At 34.3% G+C, this 22147-nt stretch overlaps 1 protein-coding gene and 1 long non-coding RNA gene across 2 annotated transcripts in view; one reads left to right on the top strand and one right to left on the bottom strand.

The window, feature by feature from the left end:
• Positions 1 to 8293, bottom strand: part of LOC125322704 — a 37514-nt gene extending 29221 nt beyond the window's left edge. Inside the window, exon 1 of the long non-coding RNA XR_007202184.1 lies at positions 8117 to 8293. This is a non-coding gene — a long non-coding RNA (uncharacterized LOC125322704). The remainder of the gene's footprint in view (positions 1 to 8116) is intronic.
• PACRG (parkin coregulated) overlaps positions 1 to 22147 on the top strand; it is a 223746-nt gene that overhangs the window by 85155 nt on the left and 116444 nt on the right. The window lies entirely within an intron of this gene.

Genomic DNA, 22147 nt, shown 5'->3' with positions numbered 1-22147 from the left:
CAGAGCTGTGAGTTCTTCAACTTTGAAGAAGTGAGTTCTTCAAAAATTTCCTAGTATCAAGATTCTGTAACTTCCATGGAAAATTGCTGTCCTTCTGCCATGCTTGCTTGACTGTGAAGAAGTTGTCATGCTTCAAAGGGCTTGTTTAGCCCTTTTGTCCCTCTTTGTCCTGCATAGTAATTTTTTCATTCTACTGGATTCTTATTAAAATTTTTGGCACGCAGTTGTACATGACAACAACCTAGAGTTGGTATAACTCTTCAGAAGGTCAGATTTTTTTTTCCCTAAATACCTTGATGAATACATGAAAACAAAGACTTGCTATTAGCTTTGCTGAAGCATTGTTACTTTGTCCAATTCCCCATCTGTACTGTAGCACTACTTCTGCACCACAGCTACTAAATACTGAATACTAGATCAAAGGAGGGCCAGCTGGGACCTGTTATATTCTGAGTTTTGGTTCAGCCAGAAGCAGTGGGAAGAAAGGGAAACCAGTCTGCTGAAATGCAGAATTATCTGAAAATTTCTTCTTGTAATTGCAAGTGGACCAAAACTATGAAGCACAGGGTATCCCACATTTCTAACTCTCCAACATACTTTGTAAAGCATTGACTTTTGTCTTTTGTTGTATTATTCAATTAATGATCGAATATGTTTTCAGTGAGAGTCTAATGATTATTCAGTCATTTGAATCTCTTTACTCTTTTGTAATATTATTTGATGAGTTTCATGCATTAATTATGCATTTATGACTAAAAATACTATTTTAAATTTTTTTTCCTATTTTCACTGCCTGCCTTGCTGTTTTTTGCAACAGGAAGAGCAGAAGCTCCCAATCTATTTTTGCATATACCATTCATTATTTCATGTACTTCCAATAAAATAATATTTATTCATTACCATTTTGAAATAATCAATCACAGTTTTTTATTTCCTCAGGCTTTTTTTTTAAATCCTTAACCCGTCTCACTGTTTCACTACCTCTGAACTCTTTTTAACCCTGAGGTTTCATTTAAAGGGAAGTAATCATTACTTCCTATAATATTCTGGATGATTTGCACTATGTTTTTTTCTCTGCTTTTCATTGTATTCCATGTTTTCCAAATTCTAACATTTTGTTTACAGCTTAGATACATCTCCCTAATGAGCATATTGGTTTTTATTTATTTGTGAATGATTGATGAGTTGGCCTTTTCTTGAGGTCATTGCAATTTGCTGGAGGTTTTTTTCACCTGCATGGCTTGTTTTGCATTTAGTAACACTCATTGTATTTCAGGTCATGTGTTCATTCAGTTACTTTGGTAATGAGCAGGACACATATTATTGTTAACGTTATTGTTATTTTGTCCTGTCCATTTTGTAGAATTTTTGAGGAATTCAGTATGAGAATGATGTCCCTTTTTCTGAAAGTTATGTGAAAGTCCATTGTGAGTTGAGCAGATTAGACTGCTGGAGCTCCTGCATCTAAAAGTGTGTTTATGTGCAAATCGGAGTAGTGCTTTGCCATACAGGCAAAAGTAGTTTGTGTTGGAAACTGTGTCATTACACAATTCATACCATAATTTTCAGTTTGATATAACTTTTTGTAATCTTTCTAAAGCAGTGGGTTTTTTTAGCACCTATTTTTATTATGTCTTTTTTATTATCTATAGAATCATGAATCAAAACCTTCCTAGAATCATTGTTCTTTTGGGAAAAAAATAGCATATATGTTAGGATATTTTGAGTTTGTGTTTCTGAGAAAGACCTGAAACATACCAATAGTAAAACTGCAGGTCTGTAACCTCGTATTACTCTCAGCTGCTGCATTAAGCAATAGAAAAAGTGATTTATTGGTTTTTTAACTTAGATCTCATAGATATCATTCCTACAACAATGAATGCAGACCATTGTTTACTATCTACTTCAACCTTGTCAGTGAAAAACTCTCCAATAATATTTTTAAGTCAAAATAAACAGATTAATTCTTTTGTGGTCTGTGATGAAACAATCATGGATGGCTGTTTTCTTTCTTATATTTGCATGTTGAATTTTAATAAGACACAAAGAGATCTAGACTGAAGTACCTTTTTTATTAAAAAAAGTATATTTGACTTGCAGTCACTGCTTTAATCAGTAGCTACCTAATAAACTGATAGGACTTTTATATTCTGATTACTTTTTGGTTAAAAGTTTCTTTTAAGATGTTTGGAGTTCATGTTTATGTTTTTTATTAAACTTTACCTTATCTGTAAAGTAGTGGAAAGCACCAGCAATGTCAATATATTTTTAGATATTTTCTTTGTGAGATAAAACTACAGCAATAAACAACAATGACATGGAAATTTATGGCCCTCCAAAGAAAGAAACAAAACAAGTATGTTTTCAGGTGACTTGAGTGTTGGTAGACATTTAGCAAAGAAATTACCAGGCACTATTGCTCAGATACCCAACTAAATTAGAAGACTTAAATGTATTTTACTGTGGGAGAAAAAATGTCATTAACTCTCAATATGAGGATTCAGTAGAAAACAGCTAATTTTCGTTTCTTAAACCTTGATGTCTAGTCTTTCTTAATTATGTATCCAAATCTTTTATACTGGACTTAGCAGTTGTCTTTTTCTTCAGTAACACATTTACGCTCTGATTTAGGGGCTTTTTGCTACAAAACACTTGAATTATCACTAAGTGGAATAGAATTTACTTTCAGTAAATCACTTTTGAAAACAAAGATGAGTGAAAAGCTGCATAACTCAAACTTGGGAGAGGTGATTGATGCCTGCCATTTAGACAATGCCCTTAACAAGATGCTTTACTTTTTGGCCATCCCTGCATTGATCAGGCAGTTGGACTAGATGGTCGTTATAGTCCTTTCCACTGTAAGTGTCTTCCCCTTCCCCTTCCCCTTCCCCTTCCCCTTCCACTTTCTTTTCCCCTTCCCCTTCCCCTTCCCCTTCCCCTTCCCCTTCCCTTTCCTCTTCCTCTTCCTTTTCCCTTTCCCCTTCCCCTTCTCCTTCCCCTTCCCCTCCGCTTGACAAAAATCTACCTCACAGTCTTCAGTACTGTCACAAGAGTTCCATCCTTAAGGTTCTCTACCAGATCTCCTAGATAAGTTTCTTGGCAATTTTTAGCTCAAGACAAAATCACATTATACACTTCATGTACATTTTAAAGTGCTAATGTAAAGAAATAATGGGCTATTCCATGAAGCAAAATCCCCTCTGTATTTTTTATGGTGCTTATGACAGTGGTACTTCATGATCTTTGTTTAGAATCATGTTTTTTCTTTTTAGTGAAATGTCCATTTTTCATATGTAGATAATCAAAGAACTTTATGAGTTGCTAGTATATGGAATAATGGAGAATAAAAATTCTGGTACTAAAAATATAATCTCATGGGACTACATATGGCAGCTAAAAGAGCATTATTTAAGATGAGGCTTTTAAAACTTGAAAGTCAGGAATTACCAGACTTACAGATGCCTGAATAACTCAAATTCTGATCATTTGCACTTTCTTTCTTTGCATGGAATATAAGGTTTAAAGTTTTCAAAAGTGTTGAATTCAGTGGTGCAGATATACAAAGAGGGAATTTAACACTGTGCAGACAATTGAACCCAGTGGTTTTTTAGATGTTGACTTTTCATTCTAATGATTTTCTGAAATAGGTTTAATATTTTTAAAAATAAATTCATAGTGATATGAATTTATTTTCTTTTTTTAAGAAAAAAAGGTAAAATTTCTTTTCTAAGAAAGTATAACTTTATATGACCTTAGCACTTATTGCACCCATAAGTCTTCAACAACATATTACAAACAGTGGCAGGAGGAGAGTCTAATACAGATTTGTTTGTCTGCTCCACAACACCTTTTTTGATATCTCGTAATTCTGTCTTTCGTAACAGCTTTTTCCCAGGCTTAGAAAGTACATACTCAGCCAGATTGGCAATCCATTAAAATGTGCTTGTACATTGCAAATAAGAGAAAGGAGTTTATCATATATTTTGTGGTTTTTATACCTTGGCTAAAGCTTGAGTTTTTCATCACAAAGGAAAAGCCCATTTCCAACCTGAGCGAATTCCCTTGCTAAATAATACAATCATAGAATCGTTTGGGTCGGAAGGGACCTTTTAAGGTCACAGAGTCCAACCCAGGGACTACTTCAACTAGATTAGGTTGCTCAGATCCCTGTCGAGCCTGACCTTAAATGCATGGGCATCCCCATCTATCTGGGCAACCTGTTCCAGTGTCTTACCACCCTCATCATAAACAACTTCATCCTTTTATCTAATCTGACTCTCCTTTAGTTTAAAACCATTACCCTTTCTCCTGTGTCTGCAAGCCATTCAAAAACATGTTATACCATCTTTCTTTTAAGTCCCCCTTAAGTACTGAAAGGCCACAATGAGGTCTCCCCAGAGCCTTCTCTTCTCCAGGATGAACAACCCCAACTCTCTCAGTCTGTATTCATGGGAGAGGTGTTCCATCCCTCTAAACATTTTTGTGGCCTTCCTCAGAACCTGCTCCAACAAGTCCATGTCCTTCCTGTGCTGGGGACCCCAGAACTGGATGCAGTACTCCAGGTGGGGTCTCACCAGTGCAGAGTACAGGAGCAGAATCCCCTCCCTCATTCTGCTGGCCATAAAAATTCCTATATGACACAGTCAATGTTCCTGCCTGTGTGGTCTTTCATACAACATTCTGTGTTAAGTGTCATGAAGCAGGAAAATGTTAGTCAATTATTATTCATCAGTGATTATGTTCATTAGAGGTCAGAGCATATTTCCTGAATAAATTAGCCTTGCAAAATGATATCTATGGAAAACTTCCATAGTCTTCAGGAATTATACTTGCAGAAGTGTGTAAACAAGTCAGTTGATATCTTCTTCATATGTCGACTTCAAGAAGAAGGCCATTGTTCACGTGGAGTGATTTTAGAACCTGTTATCACTCAAGATATAAATACTACAGATTATACCCTCTCTATATATAGTCACATGTATATACCTAAAATTGCTACTAATATTTGTTTACTGATTAAATAATTATAAGTTACTGATTAAATAATTATAGGTCTAGTTGTAGGAACAATTTCGAAATGTTAAAGCTGTGTACATTTTCAGACACTATTATCAGACATCGTTATCAGAAACCATTATGTTATTCATCTTATAAATAGGAGATTTGCAGTTTAGTCTATGGAAAGTAAAAGGAAGTATGGAGTGGCAGAGGCAAAGGGAAGTCTTCTATGGGGTGAAAATTACAACAGACACCCTATTTTCTAGTATTAGTGAATATGCACTTCTATTCTGTTATTCATATTTGTTCTTTAATCTGTCCCTTTCAAAGGTGATGCAGGCCTAAACTAAGAACTCAATGAGTAGCCACATCATAAGGTTAAAATCACACTAGGAAGCCCAAGTAACATCTTCAATAGTGACAGATTCAGTACAGTAGGGGATTTTTATAGAACTTAGACGCTAACCCTAAAGTAAATCAATTTGACAATATCACGGAAGAAAACAGTGAGGGTAAAAAAGCATGATTTTCTATAAAATAAATCATGTTAGACTGCATGTTTTTCTAATTGAAAAACATCTGGTTTAAGTGTAATGCAATGAAGCTAATCCATCTTGAGTTAAGTAAAGTTTTTTATATGGCCTTGTTTAAAAAAGACTAAAACAAAAACATTTTTCCATTTGGTTATTTTGTATACATCTATTTAGTTTAACAATAAGAATTAATATGAGAGTCTCAGCTCTTTAAACGAGATCAGTGGAGTGTCTGAATGAGAGCCCTTACTGTCTCTTATTCTGTCTCTTCTGTTGTCCCACCAATGAATGCCAATTATTAAGTTCAGTCAGGAAGAAATTACACCTTCTGTACTAAGGGGTCATTACATAGGCAGCTTTGATTCTGTAATGTATAATCCCGTACTTTCGGAAGTAACCCAAACAAATTCCACTACAGAATTATATTTCCTTAAGAAAATGTAGACACTATATCATAAGGCAATGGGAAATTAAAGTAAATTTAATTTTTAGTTATTATAGGGAAAGCTTGAAGAAATCCAAGTAGTGTTAAAGCAAAATTCAAAGATTCTTTATTTGCTCAAATGCCAAAAATATTTATATTTTTAAACATACTATTTCATTAAATACTGGTCTATTTTTGACCCAAAGCATTAGTAAAGGACCAAAAATAAACCTGGATTTAATACATTGTTTTCTGCAGGAGTGAAACAAAGAAGTGCTAAAATGAGTTTACCTTACTTCTGTGGTAGACATTGCTCCATATGAGAGCAGTTTTGGAAATTATGTTTCAATGTGTCTAGTGGAAAAAAAATATTATATTTCTAGTAGTATCTTTTCTTGTTTATGTAATAAATCATAGTATATATTCAGTAGTTAGATTTCCACAGTAAATTTATTTTATTTGGAAAACAAAATAAATATATTGCTTTTCTAAATAGTCACATAAACCATAATGGTGTCTCATTTTCCATCAAACTTGTTAGACCGTACTTTATATAAAGAGCAATAAATGTTTGGCTCTTCTTGTAGTAGCTGCTTGCTTTTTCACAAGGAATTGTTTCTATTGTGTACCAAGTTCTACAACCCTTGTGATTTGCATGCCTAAGTTAGTTCACTGTCAATGAACCAGTTGAGTGCCTGTACACGCTGAAATTTTTGATGATACCTGGCTATGCCCAGGGGTCAGACTTCCATTCGTCCTGTTCTAGTCAAGATCTTTTCTTTCTTTGCCTTTCTAGATTTCAAGTGTATCCTGGTCCACTCTTTCTGTAGAATGACTGAAGCTGACCTCTCAAACTGGCTGGATGAAACTTCCTGTTTCTGTCCATCTTTTCCAGTAATTTATTCTGTGGTATCACAGTGTTCCAAGTCAACATGTGTTGTTTTCAGGGCTAGTAAGTCGGGTTTTGCAGTATAAAAGTCTGGGAAATGTGAATTAAAAAAAAAAAATACAAGTGGAAGGCTTCACTACTTTTCTGGATTGATTAGAAAGGAAGAACATTTTCTCTATGGAGAAAAGCTGACTTTAAATGGAGATGCTGTGTAATATAAAGGAACATTTGTATCCTCTTACTTCAAGATTTATTGTATCTATTGAGCTTGAATTTATATGAATTCTTTGATAAGTACATTGCATGACAGTACTGTGTTATATGACTGTGAAAATAACCCTGGGCTATTTCATTTGCTTATGAGTGTCCTTACTATGTTCCTCTTCGAGTATATTTACATGCCATGGAAAAATAATTCTGTTCCAGTTAGATACATTACTTGTTTGTTATGGGTTTTGACCAAAGCAATTAACTGGACTTAAAGGTTTTGCACATCTTTCTAGCTTGGAGGAGGAAGTATTAATGAAGTTCATGTTTTAATGCAAGTTTGTTTGTTTACAAGAAAGTGTGAAGTCCTGCTTTCCTAAATGCTAGGGGAATTCAAGGATGGGAAACAGCTTCAACTCATGCCACCTGCTTTTTTAGTCTTCACTCTAACTAAAAGTCTAATTTCAAGCTTTCTCTATAGAAGAAGCTTTCTGGCATAGAACGTATACCCCTGGGTTTTTATACCTTTTCTAGAAGTTGATTATCTCCTTCAAAAACTGGCCTGCCTCATTCACACACAGACATGAAACATAATCTGCCCAATATGATGCTCACAAAAACTGTGAGTTCCACAGAGGTCATAGAGTTTCTCAGTAAGAAATAGCTTACAAATAAGAGTTTTTCTAAGGCTTGATCCAACCTATTACCTCATCTTTCATTTCACTGTAGTTAAAAAAATTATTAAAACTATTGAACACAATAGCAACTGAAGAAAACAGCATGTGTATATGTGTATATATGTAGGCTTTTTTCTTGCTTTTCTAAAGCCGCCTAGGATTTGTCATTGTAACTGTGGGTGTAGAATATTTTACTGCAAAATGTTTTTCATTTGGTATGGGAATCACATTGTACAATAAAGCTGTTCAGATTTTCAGAATAATTTCAGACATTCAAGTTTCAGATGTTTGAATGTCTTAATCTCATAATTTGATTTTTGTCTTATCATATTCACTGTTTGCATGCTAATATTTTCAGAAGAATTTTATTACGAGACATTAAACTCACAGTTTTCTGGAGGTTGTAGGGCTGAGGATATGAAACTCTCTTCTTCAACAACTTGGGAGTTTTTTCCACTTCGTTCATGTCAGTGGTTTTCTACTCTCTCAGCCATCTGGAGAGTATTTTATCCTATGATAGGAAATCTTGGTGAAAATCTTTTCCTTGCCTTCTGCTTTTGTTCACTGTTGAAAAAAAAAAGGGGGACATAAAGGTAATTAACACACATAGACTTTTAGGGGCTCCACAGCATAACAGTCTTCTTTTGTATAATCTGGAAAGTACCATCATTATTACTCAAAAGTTACATTAGTCTTGGACTTACAGAGGGATTTTGTCCAACGTCCTATGACTTATTCACTTTCTCTAGATAAGCAGAGAAAAATATCCCAAAACAACAGAACAAAAAAACTATTTTCCATGTTCAGGTAAATTCAAAAGCTACAAAAAGAGGTAAAATTAAATTTTCACATAGTACCACCCACTTTTCTACAAGTGAATATTTAAAAACAAATATATAACATTTTATGTTGAATTCCAAAGTGTTCTGGAACATTTGTAGCCAGAGCTTGTATTGAGGCAGTGTATTCAGGAAGCTGTCAATGTAAATATGTTTACAACACAGACGTGAATGCAGATAGTAGATTACTATATATCACATGAAAAAAGTGGAAAATGAAAGTTTAGTAAACTATAGTGTCTTAATTTTGCTTTCAAAATATAATGTTTAAATGTGGAAACATGAAATCACAATTCAGTTAGAAAGGTTTGACATTTTTAATTGTATATTTAAATCCTCATTAATCTATTTCTATGATGTTATATTAAAAAAACCCAACCAACCAAAACAAACAAACCAAAGAATCCCCACAGGTTCAGGTGACAGAAGTAGATTTCTGTCTATTTTTCATTATATAAACTTAACCTTTTGTGATGATCTGAAAAGGAGTAGTTAACTGATGAGATGCATGTCATTCCTTTGATTTACACTGTTAGAAAGAAGTTTTCCTGACATGCTGGTTTGATTCAGCTCTCACAACAGCTTGTAAGAGATAAGGAGGTTGTCAGAAAGCTATTACTGGATGCTCAGGGACTGCTTTTGAAGTTACTTTGAGCTGGCAACTAATGAGAAGCTTTTTTTGATAACTTACCCTTCAGTGTCGTTAGATGTTACAGTTACTTTTAGCTTTGTTTGAAAACTTAAGGATTAAATATGGTTTGTTTGCTGTCTGTAATATAAAATCTACCCTAACACCAAAGATATTTTGTTAATTCCCCATTTCTTTTTTGTGGGTTTCTTTTGTTTTGGTGTTTTAATGATGCATATCTTCCTTACTGTGTGCTATGGCTAAACAGCAATGTTTTTTCATATTGAAGATGACAGGAAGTTTGAATTCAAAACTGAAGTGTTAGTGTGATTACAGTGAATATGTTTGGCGTGATGACAAGAAATACTTTTTTCCCCAAAATGATAAATACATTTTGTAAGATAAGCATACGCTTGTATCTGATGAACTCATAGGGTTGTGACGAGGTCAATTATAAGCATTTTTCTTGATAGAAGTTATTTGGGATGTATTTCGCTGAAGTTACATGAAGATGCAGCGACTGGTTTTCCCTCCAGATGTACTTTTTAGTACTCCTTGACCTTTTTCTTTTTAACCTGAACATGGCAGTTAATAATGCTGTTGGGAGCTGAAGGCACTGTGGCATGGAAAGAGCTATTTTTAAAGACTTAGAATTGCGATTCTAAGAATCTATAGGAGATAAGGTATTTAAAGAAAATATAAGTAATAATAATAGTAATGATAATACAAATAGCTTCAGTTTCAATGTTCTTGCCCATTACCTTACAAAGGATAAGTTGTTCAAAATTTTCTCGTACAAATGAGGAAATGTATTTGTTAATGTGGTAGCAACCATGAAGTTCTTAAAAATAGGCCTTAAATTTTGTATGTGAAAACATAGATCTGGCTAAATAAATCCAAAAGACTAGTTCTGATACAGCCAGGTCTACTCAGGCAGTTTTGCCACAGAGGAAGATGGTATGTGACTTCTTATTGTTCTGGTCTTACAAAGAGTGTGAGAGCTCTCAAAATGAAAGGTTTTAGATACCATATCTGTTTTCAGTAAATTACCCTGGATTGAACCATGATGGAGTTAGTGCTCATGTAAAATTGTCTCCTTTGTATCATGAAATTGGTACTCCAGGATATTTCATCAGTTTGGTAATAGATGACATTAATCCATTATTTAAAAAGTAATGTAACTAACAAGCCTTTGGAATAAACTGAGGATTTGGCTTCTGACCAATCAACTGGCATTTCCATAGGCTTCACTGGTCACTGAAGCAAACTGTCATGAGTATGATGGTACAATCTTAGTTTATTTCTGAACTGTGAAATAGGTGCTTGCCACAATATATCCTGGGACACTGAGTGGCCTGGTTTTACAGGGAATGCTTTCCAGCCTCCTTGTTTAGCTGCCTTTTCCTCTGAAAGAGGACAGAGGTTGAGAGAGGAAATGGTTACATGTTCTCATACTTTCTCCCTTACATGGAACCTGGGAGTAGCTAGGAATTATCCTAGTGCTGAGGAGCTGGAAGCTATTCTTGTTCACATGCAGTTCATAAGAAATTGAAGGATTGGGTATTACTGTCACAGGCCTGAAATTTTGCTCTTGAAGTTTTACTTGAGAGCATATTCCACTGGCAGACAAAATATTTCAATATTGATGAGAAAAACTACAATGCTTACAAGTATGAAATTAAGATCAAATGCTGGTAATACAATGCATAAGAAATCCTTGTGCAGTGAAAAATATCCTTACAAGAAGCCACTGAGGCTAAGAAATTACTCATCTCAAGAATCAGAACTTTAGTTGGTGCTTAAATAAAATTTTGAAGATTTGAACGATACACTCATCCTGCTTATAAGCATCATTCAGCTGTATGAGAGAGAAACAGATTTTTAACAGGCATTTTTTGGTCATTCTACTGAAGTATCAGTATTAGCCATTATGAGATTTGAGATAGTTTGGTGCAGTGACTTATAAGGGCAGATTTACATATCTTTATTTTTTAAACCTGCTAGCCATTATCGCTTTATCTTTTTCCATTTTTTCCACTGTCTCCTTCCTCTTTGCAGAACTTGTGCACAAGGATCAAACTTTGTGGGTTACGTTGTGTGCCAAACTCCATAACTGTTCTACCTCAATTTGAAATGGAGTCATGGCTTTTGGTTTAATAATGTAAATTCATTCTCTGAAATGATAGGTTAATACTTACCATCATTTGACTGCAAAGACAAGCTCACTTTACTTGAGATGATGAACTAGAAACATCAACTGAATTTACAAATGACTTGAGGCTTAAACTAGTGGCTCAGTTATATAAAAAGAACGCAAATCACAACTTCACTCTCTGGTTCCTGTATAGAATTGGCCCTACATCATATCCTTAATTCTCCATTGAAATTCCAGACCTTATATATGAAGTGTTTTTCAGTTAATAAAATGGAATAGAATGATTTTACACTGGAAACAGTTGGTATCTAAATATTAAAGATCTTATTTTGGTCTCTTTGGGTATTGTCAAGAAGACATCTTTTGTTATAATGATAATACCATGGCAGATAAAAACAAAACCATCAATCTTAACAGAGTATTAAGTCTGAAAGTTGATTATGATCACTTAAATCTCAATGTTAAATTATTTTTAGAGTTCTTTATTCTATGACAATATTCGTCTTGAATGCTTGTCTGGTGTGATTAGATGAAGTTGTTAAAAAGTTTAATTGATCTTACTGAATTTCGTAGTACAGGAACAAAGCTGGAAGTATGGTAGCAGCCACTGAATGGTCTATCAAATATAATTTGGATTATTCAAATAAAGAAAATATTTGTTGCTCTTTTAAAAAATTGATTAAGAGGATTTTGAGTTATTGCCCACTTAAAACTTTCTTGGATTCCTGCAGAAGTTTGATTAATTGTCTGCCTCTTAAGGTATTGTTAGGCATAACTGATACTTGATGATGGTATGGAAAATAAAAAAGAATATTGTCATAGGTTTTCCATAGTGTTCCAGCAAAGTGTGTTCACCCTGTTTTCAAATTTATATTCTGCAGCTCATTTGACAGCTATTAATATGAATCTTTATCAGATTCCATTTTCCTTCTTTTTATTATTTCACTTTTCAGATTTATCTTACATTGAATAAAAGTATATGTTTATATTAGTCTTTATAGTACATTTCAATCCTAACTGAGCTTAAAAGCTGCCTGGAAGCTTATTGAAATAAGGTAACAAGTAGGCCTTCAGTGACAAATAAAACATACTTCAAAAAAAGAAAAGATGTTATTTTGAAGATTACTTTTAAAAAGTGCAGTCTCCATTTACTTTTTATGGATATTCAGAATTTACATTGTTAGGATTTAATGACTTCTGGATATTTCTATTTGAGAAAAATTTATTAGATTTCTGGTAATGGGTAATGAACAGATCTTCGTTGTTGATCTCTGCTTTTCAAAACTTCTTTTACCTTTAGAGAATGTGTAGGAATGGTTGCGTTAATAGGGTTACCTAAAACTCTATAGCTCTATTAACCAACAAAAAAACCATAGGAATTTAGACCTGAGAACATGACTATTAATTGGGCATAAAACTCCATCAACCATAAATCAACTATGAATACTGACAAGTAGTCCAATATAGGACTTACACACAAAACTATGTGAAGCAAACCAAACACAGTGGCTTATTTTACCTGCATTAACTTCCCTTCTGCCCCTATTATGCAGTTATATATATAACCTGGAAACCAAGTATTTTTTAAACTTGTAATCTTTCCTTTATATATGACAATGGTTTTAGTCCATTTAACTTCTGTGTTCAACTTACTGACATTACTTCTTTATGTATGCTATTTAACTGTGAATGAATATAGCTATGGCTGACAAAGCATTGGGGGAAAATCCCATATGTATAGGCATAACTTCTCAAGTTTTTTGTGTATAACTTGTTGCCATTTATTCTTTTGGATAATGTCAAAACAGCACAGCATTCCTTCTGAATTTAGAAAGTCTCTTAAATATTAAATTTCCCATTTCTGTTTCTTTCTTTCTCTGCCTCTGTCTCTTGGTTCTTTTACTCAGAGTTTGGATTGAAACGCAGCAGATGTGGAGTTTTTCTTTGGACTCAGATGTTTATTATTTCTTATCTATGGTGCAGCTGCACAGAATGTGCCTCTAAATTAACAAGGTGGAAATGGCCCCAGAGTTCTACCTTCCAAGGTCTTTTAAATCCCTAACTGTCCAATTATGGAATGTCAACGAATTTATTTTTACCTATAATCCAGTAACTAATCATTCATGTTCCTCACTGCGGGTTTTTTGAACCAATACCAGATCACCCAGGCTTGTGAAGAAGAAGGAAGAAGAAGAAGAACTAACCTACACCCAAAATCCTCCATCTTGTTACATGTATATTACTATATCCCAGAAACCTAAATTTTCTACATCTCTACATATTCCACCCAGTGATATAACAAACTTATTTTTTAATTACACAGCAACAATCTCAGTGCTATCACATAATTTGGGAAGCCTTTCCCAAGGCCTCAGGTCAAATGCAGCGTGCTTTTGAAGATCATTGCCTGTCAGCACTGAAAGACTGAAATTCTCTGAACCCAAGGTTCCAACACTTAAACATAAAACTCTTAGAAGTATCAATCAAAAATCTTATGAAGTAAACTTACAAAGATACATACCTAGGACACTTATCAATACTGTAACTTAGAGACACATACAACATGATATGTTGACCTCCTCAGTGCGTTTTTTTAAGGACCATTTGCAAATCCAGTGACCTTGTCTCATTTCATCTAGTAAAAAACTGTAATTCTAAAAATCTGTTTGTTTAAAATGCAGACTGTAGCACGCAGAAAGGCACAGTTCATCTTTCACTGATAAATTGAATAGAAAAGACAAAGAACTGGGCAATGATCCTGTGAAATACACTCTGACTTACTGTGCTGTGTGATATAATATTTTGTGTAATGTAATTCATGAGGCTTGCAGAGATATTAAAGCACTATGCTAGCAACCATTTTGCCGTTATTTATTTTACTTTATTTAACTGATAGTTATTTTATAAAAGTTCAGTTTACTTTCCATGAATTCATCTTTGGTTTACAAGTTTTATTACCTTCAAAGAAAATTAAAAATCAGCCAGAACTGTCATTGCCATATTCTACAGCCGTTATTTATCTGAGCTTCTATGGTAGTTTATCCTTGCCCATAATTTTCAGAAGAGTTTCATCTAGCCTGAATAAAAGTTCTTGAGTCACTATTCTGGATGGTTAAAATGTAAAGCATTGCTGTGCAGATTGCTACCATACTTAATAACCATAGTAAACATGATACTCATTTTTTTGTAATGGAGAAAAGTCTAATTTTGAGCTAAAAATGCAAAATTTAGCTTATTTCTTAATGGCTTCTGTTTTTGAAAGGAGTTGATTAGGAACATTTTTTAAGTTTGCTATGCAAATTCCAAATATTCTTATTGCATATATATTCAGAATATTATTGTCTTATCTTCAATTCATGTGTATTAGTGACAGAATTTTTTATCAGCAACCACTGTCACAATATCTGCAGTATGGTCAGATCTTAAGTACATGTATTTTAAAAAGAATATTTTGGGAGTTTCTGTGAAGACTGTAGATAGGCCTGCAAAGTAGATCCACAAAATGTAAGGATTCCGGGATCTTGGGAAAATAATTTGAAATTGTTTCTTTGTTGTTTCCAGAATTAAAAGCCACTATTAAAATAGAAAAATGCATGAATACAATGCTTTAATATTCCTTCTTAAATTTATCTAGACTCTCAGTAATATGCACTCTGTAAGCAAGAACTTAAAAACCTCTAAAACTACACATTTTCAGCATTATAGGGCACATGAATTTTCAAGACAAATTTAGTATTGAAACAAAAGAAGTATATAAAATGTATTAAGGCAAAGAGAAAAAGACCCATTCTCCAACATTGAAAGCTGGGTTGCTAGTCATGGTTCTCATTAGAAAATAATCCTTTACCAACTCGTTCAGTTGCTAAGTCAGAAAACACATTTTACTAGATGAAATTTCACTTGAACTTGGGCAAATGATCCTTGTATTTACGCACACTACAGAAGCTTTTTTATTTATTAAATTTAAAAACCAATTTTATCTGTTACTTTTCTAACCCAACAAAATAAAACCTTTGGGTATTGTAGTCCAATTTTTTCAAAGTTTTCAATTTACCAAAACTACTCCATCTTTCTGGGCACTCACTCTGTCTTGATGAAATGAAAACAGTAAAACAGTTTGGGAAAGAAGTTTCCCTGAGAGAGCAGATAAATGCTTAATAAAGAACTCAGAACTACATCAGGAAGCATTTCTAAATTCAATGTCTTAAGTAATTTGGGCCACTTAAAGTGCCATATTTTTACACCTAAGTAGATTTTCTATGAGTACCAAATTGAGAAAGATCTTTTGAATGACCTGACTGCTATGAGTGTACTCAGTTATCGCAACACTAACATTGTATCCAATATATGAAGAAAACTTCTGTATGGGCTGGCATGGCAGTATGCACAGAAAATCCAAATTACTATAGCTTGATAAATTATCACAGCTAAATGAATATGCCACAAAGAATCAAATGAATAATTACAATATTTAAGTTTCTGTTGAATTTGTTGACAGCATATTATCTCAAAAAAAAAAAAATCAGCAAAGGTCATATGGATGTATTGACTGAAAGTCATCTGAAGACTTCTTTCCAACTGTTAAATGCCATTTTCAATGACACTATCAATGTAACAGTTATGTTCAGGTGTCTCGTTTCATGGACACCCATGTCAGATGCCACAAGCAACTCTAATCTCCTCCCAAAGCTGGGTTTATTTTTAACTTTCTGAAAGTAATACTGTCTAATCAACTCAACTTCCTTAATAGTCTTGATTGATGCATCTGCACCTAAAATTTTGCTCATATATGCTTTGATATATTTAATACAGTATTAAAAAGTTATGCAAGGCAAGTCCTATTGAATTATTTTTTCAAATGTATTTCTGCTGTTCACTCCATCTCAGTTTGGGTGGGTCATGCCAACATCCTCATGTATCCTGGAAAACCAGCAGGGTCATTCATACCACAGTATGGCCTTGAGCATTGACGCAGCACTATTGAGGTATGCAGATAGCACAGGCCCTGCTATGATTCTGTCTAGTGCTTATTTGCCTAGATAATGCTCATCCATGATTCAGGATAAGCAACTACCAAGGCTATTTACAGCATATAATTTAAAGTCAACTACCCTGTCTTGTACAAAGAATCAAAGAATTTAGCTGTACAGAAATTATCTCTTCCATACTACTGTGCCTCAGGCTCAGAGAATGACTCACACCCTGTTTTGGTTTTAAGCATAGATACAGTTCATGCAAACATCTGTTAGTCGTGCTGTTGCTTATGAGTTCTGAAAATTATGTGCTAGTCTTGAATTTTGACTTCTTTGAAATAACGTGGATTTTCATAAGAGGATTTTAACTTTTCTATGGTAACACAGTTAGTTTGTTCCAAAATCTGACCTTGCAATTGTCAGTAATATCCTGCCTGTTTTGTTTCATTGTTTCCTCTTGAAATAGAGAGAACACCTTCACAGTGTTTGGTGTCAGCCAGCAGATGGTGCAGTATTCCCTTCCATTTCTGGGCTCTGTCAATATCTAGAATTTGTTCACTTAGTATTTCATTCACCTGTCTGCAGTTTACCTTTGAGGACCTTTCAGTGTTGCTAGCACATTATCTCAGGTATTTCATTCCACCAGGTTATGACTGAAAATATGAAGTAACTTCTGAGCCATCTCCCAGGACTCTTGGAAACCATGGGACAAAGGATTTCTGGTGGTTGACCTCATCTTTTTAAGACAGTCATCTGCTTCAAAACTGCTCTTGGTCCATGCTCTTTCTCAATCACACTTGGAGGCAGTGAGAACATTCTGGTTTTCCTCTGTACTGGTTCTGAAGTTAGTGAAGAATGACATGTTGTGGTCTTGCTTTCTCCAACTTGTTTCAGGGAGATTTGACTGCATAACTTCTTGGTTGGTAAGATGCAAGAGTTCCTGGCCTAGATATACAGCATTCATGGCTATTGTCCCACTGTGTTATAGTATCTTTCTGGATTCTGGATGGTTATGTGGAAATGTTCAGACATGGCTCTTTCTTGGGGAGGAGTGTCATTTTCATACATGAGATAAATGTCAAGAGTCAGAAGCTAATAGGAACTGTATCATAGAATGCTCTTAGTATAGAAAAATCACTATTCTTATTTGGTTTTGTCATTTCTGTTATATATTTTTTAAAAACTGTGTGTAAAAATACAAATGAAAATGTTTAAGGACATGTTTTATAAGCTTCCACAATTTCCAACACCATAAAACTGCCAGGTTTTCATTACATTTATATGTCAAACATGAAAAAATTGGATGCATGGACAATTCTAGTTGTGCATTACATTGTAGAAGGTTTTATGGTATTTTATGCTATAGTTTAATTATTAATAGAAAGTAAATCTTCAGAGTTGTATTTAACTTTTCCCACAGACACTTTTTATATGTGCCTTTGTCCCAGTGCTCTTCTTTAACTTTGTGTTATTTTTATTAAAACCAAATAATTTCAAGTTAATTTGGCAAACAGCTATGCATGAATAATTGGCAAAGAGAAAGGAAAAGAATGTCAAAAAATAAAAAACCCCAATAATTTAGCCACTGGTTTCACTAAGGGGATACAATAAGTTGACTCTCTCCTGATTTACCTTCACAATTCTTTAAAAATAACATGTAGTGTTAGGCTTAATCTTATTAAAATGGTAGCAAACCTTCTTTAAGCAAAATAGTATTTATTTCCAAAAAGACAATTTCAAATTAATTCTTCACTGACGTACTGCATTGTATGTGTTTTGTGGGGATGAACAAACTGGTTCACTCTTCTTCTGATGAAGTTTAAAATGAACTTCGTACTGCACGAAGGAAATAAATGAAGATCAGCATATGTTGCTCAGAAGGTAGTGGGACAGTCTTGCAACCAGCTCCATATAATCCTTCTACCTTCAAACTCAGCCTTAGACAGGGGGCTCTGCCTACCCACCTCCCCTTGCCTGGGACAGTCTTAGCATCTTTTCTTTCCCTGTTAGAGAAGAGTTGTCCACTGGTGTCTGATAAAAAGTGTCTGCAAAACTGAACATTTCTTCTTCACAACGACAATCCCCTGCGTGTTCTGTAGTAAATGACCAGAGCTTGTCCTCTGCTTCTTGCTGGTGCCTAAGTGCATCTGGGAGGAGTTCTTAGATGTTGCACCTGAGGGTGGAACTTAATCTACCGCTGGGCCATGGACCCCAGTGGAGACCCTAATTCCCATTCCCCTCTCAGAGTAGGTGTATATAATACATATAATATCACATGGCTTTAAATTGTGAAATTTATCTTTGTATATCATGTAAAGCTCATATTAAGAAATTGCAAATATGAGAGATTAACAGAATGTAGAGAAGTAATGCTTCTCTGTCTTAATCCAAAGTTTTACATTACTGTGCTTGTGAAATACATAAAACATATTAATGAATCATGTAAAGAAAAAGGAGAACAACTGAGTGTCTGAAAATGTGTCAGCAATCCTTTGAAGAGCAAGAGGATTGTAACTAGATAATCATACATCCTGAAGTAGCAGAAATACTTTTGTCTGCCACTGAGGTTATCATGTGGTCCATTGTTTGCTTCACATGAACAATTCTCAGGTATGTTCCACATTTGTCAGAGTCGTGTTTACAGAGGCCTTTTCTCAGGGTACTTCATCTTCTATTTATAATGCTTCCCATCAATTAAAAGGAAGCAGTCCTTGAAGTGTAGTGTACAACTATTTGCTGTATTGAAAGAATGGTATATTTTACATGCTTTTTTAGAAATCAGTTGACTCAGATAATCTAATATGATCAGAATCCAAATAAATAAGAGCAGGTTAGCACTTATTTTCTTTTCAGTTCAGTGTATTCCTATATATCAGTTTGTCCCTGTCATTTCCAATGAGGAATCAATGAGGATAAATTCTATATTTTTTTATATTAGGGCAAATTGATGATAATGACAGGTGAGGTCTCATGACTGCCTTGTGTAGTAGCCTTAATGCTTTCCTATCTGTACTGGAAATAGCTCATACATTTTAAATAATATTTAGCCTTTTCATAGCTGCAACATATTGGTGGCTCATAATGATTAATTAGTTGGCTCAACTCTATTTCCTGTCACACTATTTCTGTGTCACAGTAATGAACTCCTATACTGTAGCAGAAGTCTTGCTGTTAATCTGTCACTTCAATATTGCATGTCGTACTTTAAGGCCTATATCCCATAATCCAAGGGTTTATTATCATCCTGCTTTGTCCTGGGTGATACACTGACCCTCCTCTATATTTGGCAAGACTTTCCTGCTCTGTATTATCAGTGAGGTATTTATTTTAAAAATTTAAATCCCAGCAGTACAATTAAAATGATTTATGAAAATGCAGGATTAAAATCCCCTCCTCCCAGAAATGTGCTAGATTATCTTCTGAATGGCATAGCTCACCGACTTAGAGATTCACATTTCTTTAATAAAAATCAATTCTTAAGTTACATTTATAGGACAAGATTTCAGGCTGGGCTTTTTACTCTCTCTCTAACAGGAGATGATTTTACACAAATTCATATCTTCCTTCTCCTAGCCTCCATTTCTGAGCCAGTCATTGATCCTCTGGTTATTTAGGGAATAATATGACCTTCTTGTTGACTATTAATTTTCCTCACCTCAGTAACCCCAGTAAGATTAGATTGTCACCTTCAGCTGTGGCAACTGAAAGGAAAATGTTTTGGTTATCCTATCATGCTGGTTTCAGCTGGGGTAGAGTTAATTAACTTCACAGTGGCTGGTATGGGGCTGTATTTTGGATTCATGCTGAGCACAGGGTTGATAATATCGAGGTGTTTTTGTCATTGCTGAGCAGGGCTTGCACAGAGCCAAGGCTTTTTCTGCGTTTCCACCATGCTGGTGAGGGACTGGGGTGAATGGGAGGTTGGGAGGAGACACAGCCAGGACAGGTGACCCCAACTGACCACAGGGACATTCCAGACCATGTGGCATTGTGCTCAGCATATAAAGTGGGCGGGGGGAGGGAAGAAGGAGGAAGAGGGGGGTGGGACATTTGGAGTGATGGGGTTTGTCTTCCCAAGTAACTGTTACTTTTGTGACTATCATGGAGGTAGCAGGAAATGCAGTACGTTCAAAATTATTATGTATTGACATTTCTGTATTTTTAGATTTTGAGGGTTTGGGTTTAATTTTTACATGAGGAGTTATTTCAAAGCTGAATTCAGATAGCCAGTATAGTAACACTCCAATGATATTTCTTATTATTTTCTTTTGTTATTTAACTTCTTGTGGGAAGTTAAATATCTACAGAATATGTTAAAAAGGCTCTAAATACAGTCTGAGTTAAAAGACTTCTGTTAGGTCCCTTGCCATTATCTGTTTCTCTTCAAGTCTGATAATCTTCCACTTTTTTTAAGATAAGTATTTTAGCATTTCATTGCAGAATGGAAAATATAGGCAGAACTGTCTTTTTTTTTTTTTTTTTTTTTTTTAAATAAGACACAGGTAATAACTTAGACTAAAGCTCTTTCAATAGGAAATCTTTGTAGTATGACCCTACTGGAAGGTGAAATACAGCAGACTAAAAGGAGAATATTTTCTTGCTAGAAAACTTGTAGGGACAAAATTGTGTTTTGAGCCATAAGCAAAATTACCATATTGAAAAATCCATCTAGTCAAGTCTGGAAAATACTAGTGAGCATTACTCGCTCCATAGTGAAGATTAAAATTAACAGGCCATTATGCATCAAATATATTAAAAGCAAGAAACCAAGAGCTGTGAAACACATAGGCTTCATCTTGACTATTTGTACAGGCTATTGGAAGAAAAAAAGAAAGGTTGAAAGAAATCTTGGAAGAAAAAGTGTAAAGGAAGTTCAAAACTGAGACTGCTCAAAAATGTTTCTGTTTTTCTCCTTTCGTTAAACTACAAAACAGAAATGAAAGTAAATCTTTCTATTATTTTACCAAAAAATCCTTACAAAATCTTTATAATCCTTACAAAAAACTCCCATTTGTCCTTATCAACCCAAGAATTCCAGAATTTCTTTTACTATACTTAATTTTAATGCCTTAGACAAAGATATTAAATGAGTACATACACAGTTATATATAATGTTTCTGGGAGATCAAATCCAATTTTTGGATAATCAGAGCAAAGACACAGTATTATGTAACCAGTTGTGTGAAATGAGATGGAAAATTAAATTATGTGGCTTAAACACTACCTTCTAAAATTTAAGTTTGTCTTATAGTTTACTAGATTATTTTAAATAAGATTCTTTAAGGAAGATCAATGATACCATTATTGTCAAAGTTCTTCTATATCTTTTCTCAAATAGTTTGGTTTTTTTGTCTATCAGATTAGCCACAAAGCTAATTTTTCTATTGTCAGCATAGAATCTTTATCTGATTTTTCCTTGTCTCAGCAGACTTGCCACTCACTTTGGGCTACTTCATAAGAACAGATTTTCTCCTGGACAAATTGACTGTGATACTGCCATTAGTTTCCTTCCATCTTGTACATTAGTTGTATGTAATGATAAAACTACACTTACTAAGTGTGTATTATGTTTCACCTAGGGAGCTTTTAGAACATAAGGAGCCTGGAAGTTTCAAGAAACAGATTTTACTCATACTATGGTTGCTTTTGTTACTTAATCATATATTATATATTAATTTTTATTAGTGCCTATTTACTGAAAGTTCGGGGGCTATGTCTGCAAAATTTACAAACTGCTAGTTTGAACTATTATGAACAGAGGTTCATAATAATTATTGTGAGATTTCTTCTTAAAATCCATATCTGCAGCATTATTGTCAGATGT

Source organism: Corvus hawaiiensis, chromosome 3, assembly GCF_020740725.1.
Source record: "Corvus hawaiiensis isolate bCorHaw1 chromosome 3, bCorHaw1.pri.cur, whole genome shotgun sequence".
Taxonomy (NCBI): Eukaryota; Metazoa; Chordata; class Aves; order Passeriformes; family Corvidae; genus Corvus; species Corvus hawaiiensis.
This window is presented reverse-complemented; position numbering and strand designations above follow the sequence as displayed.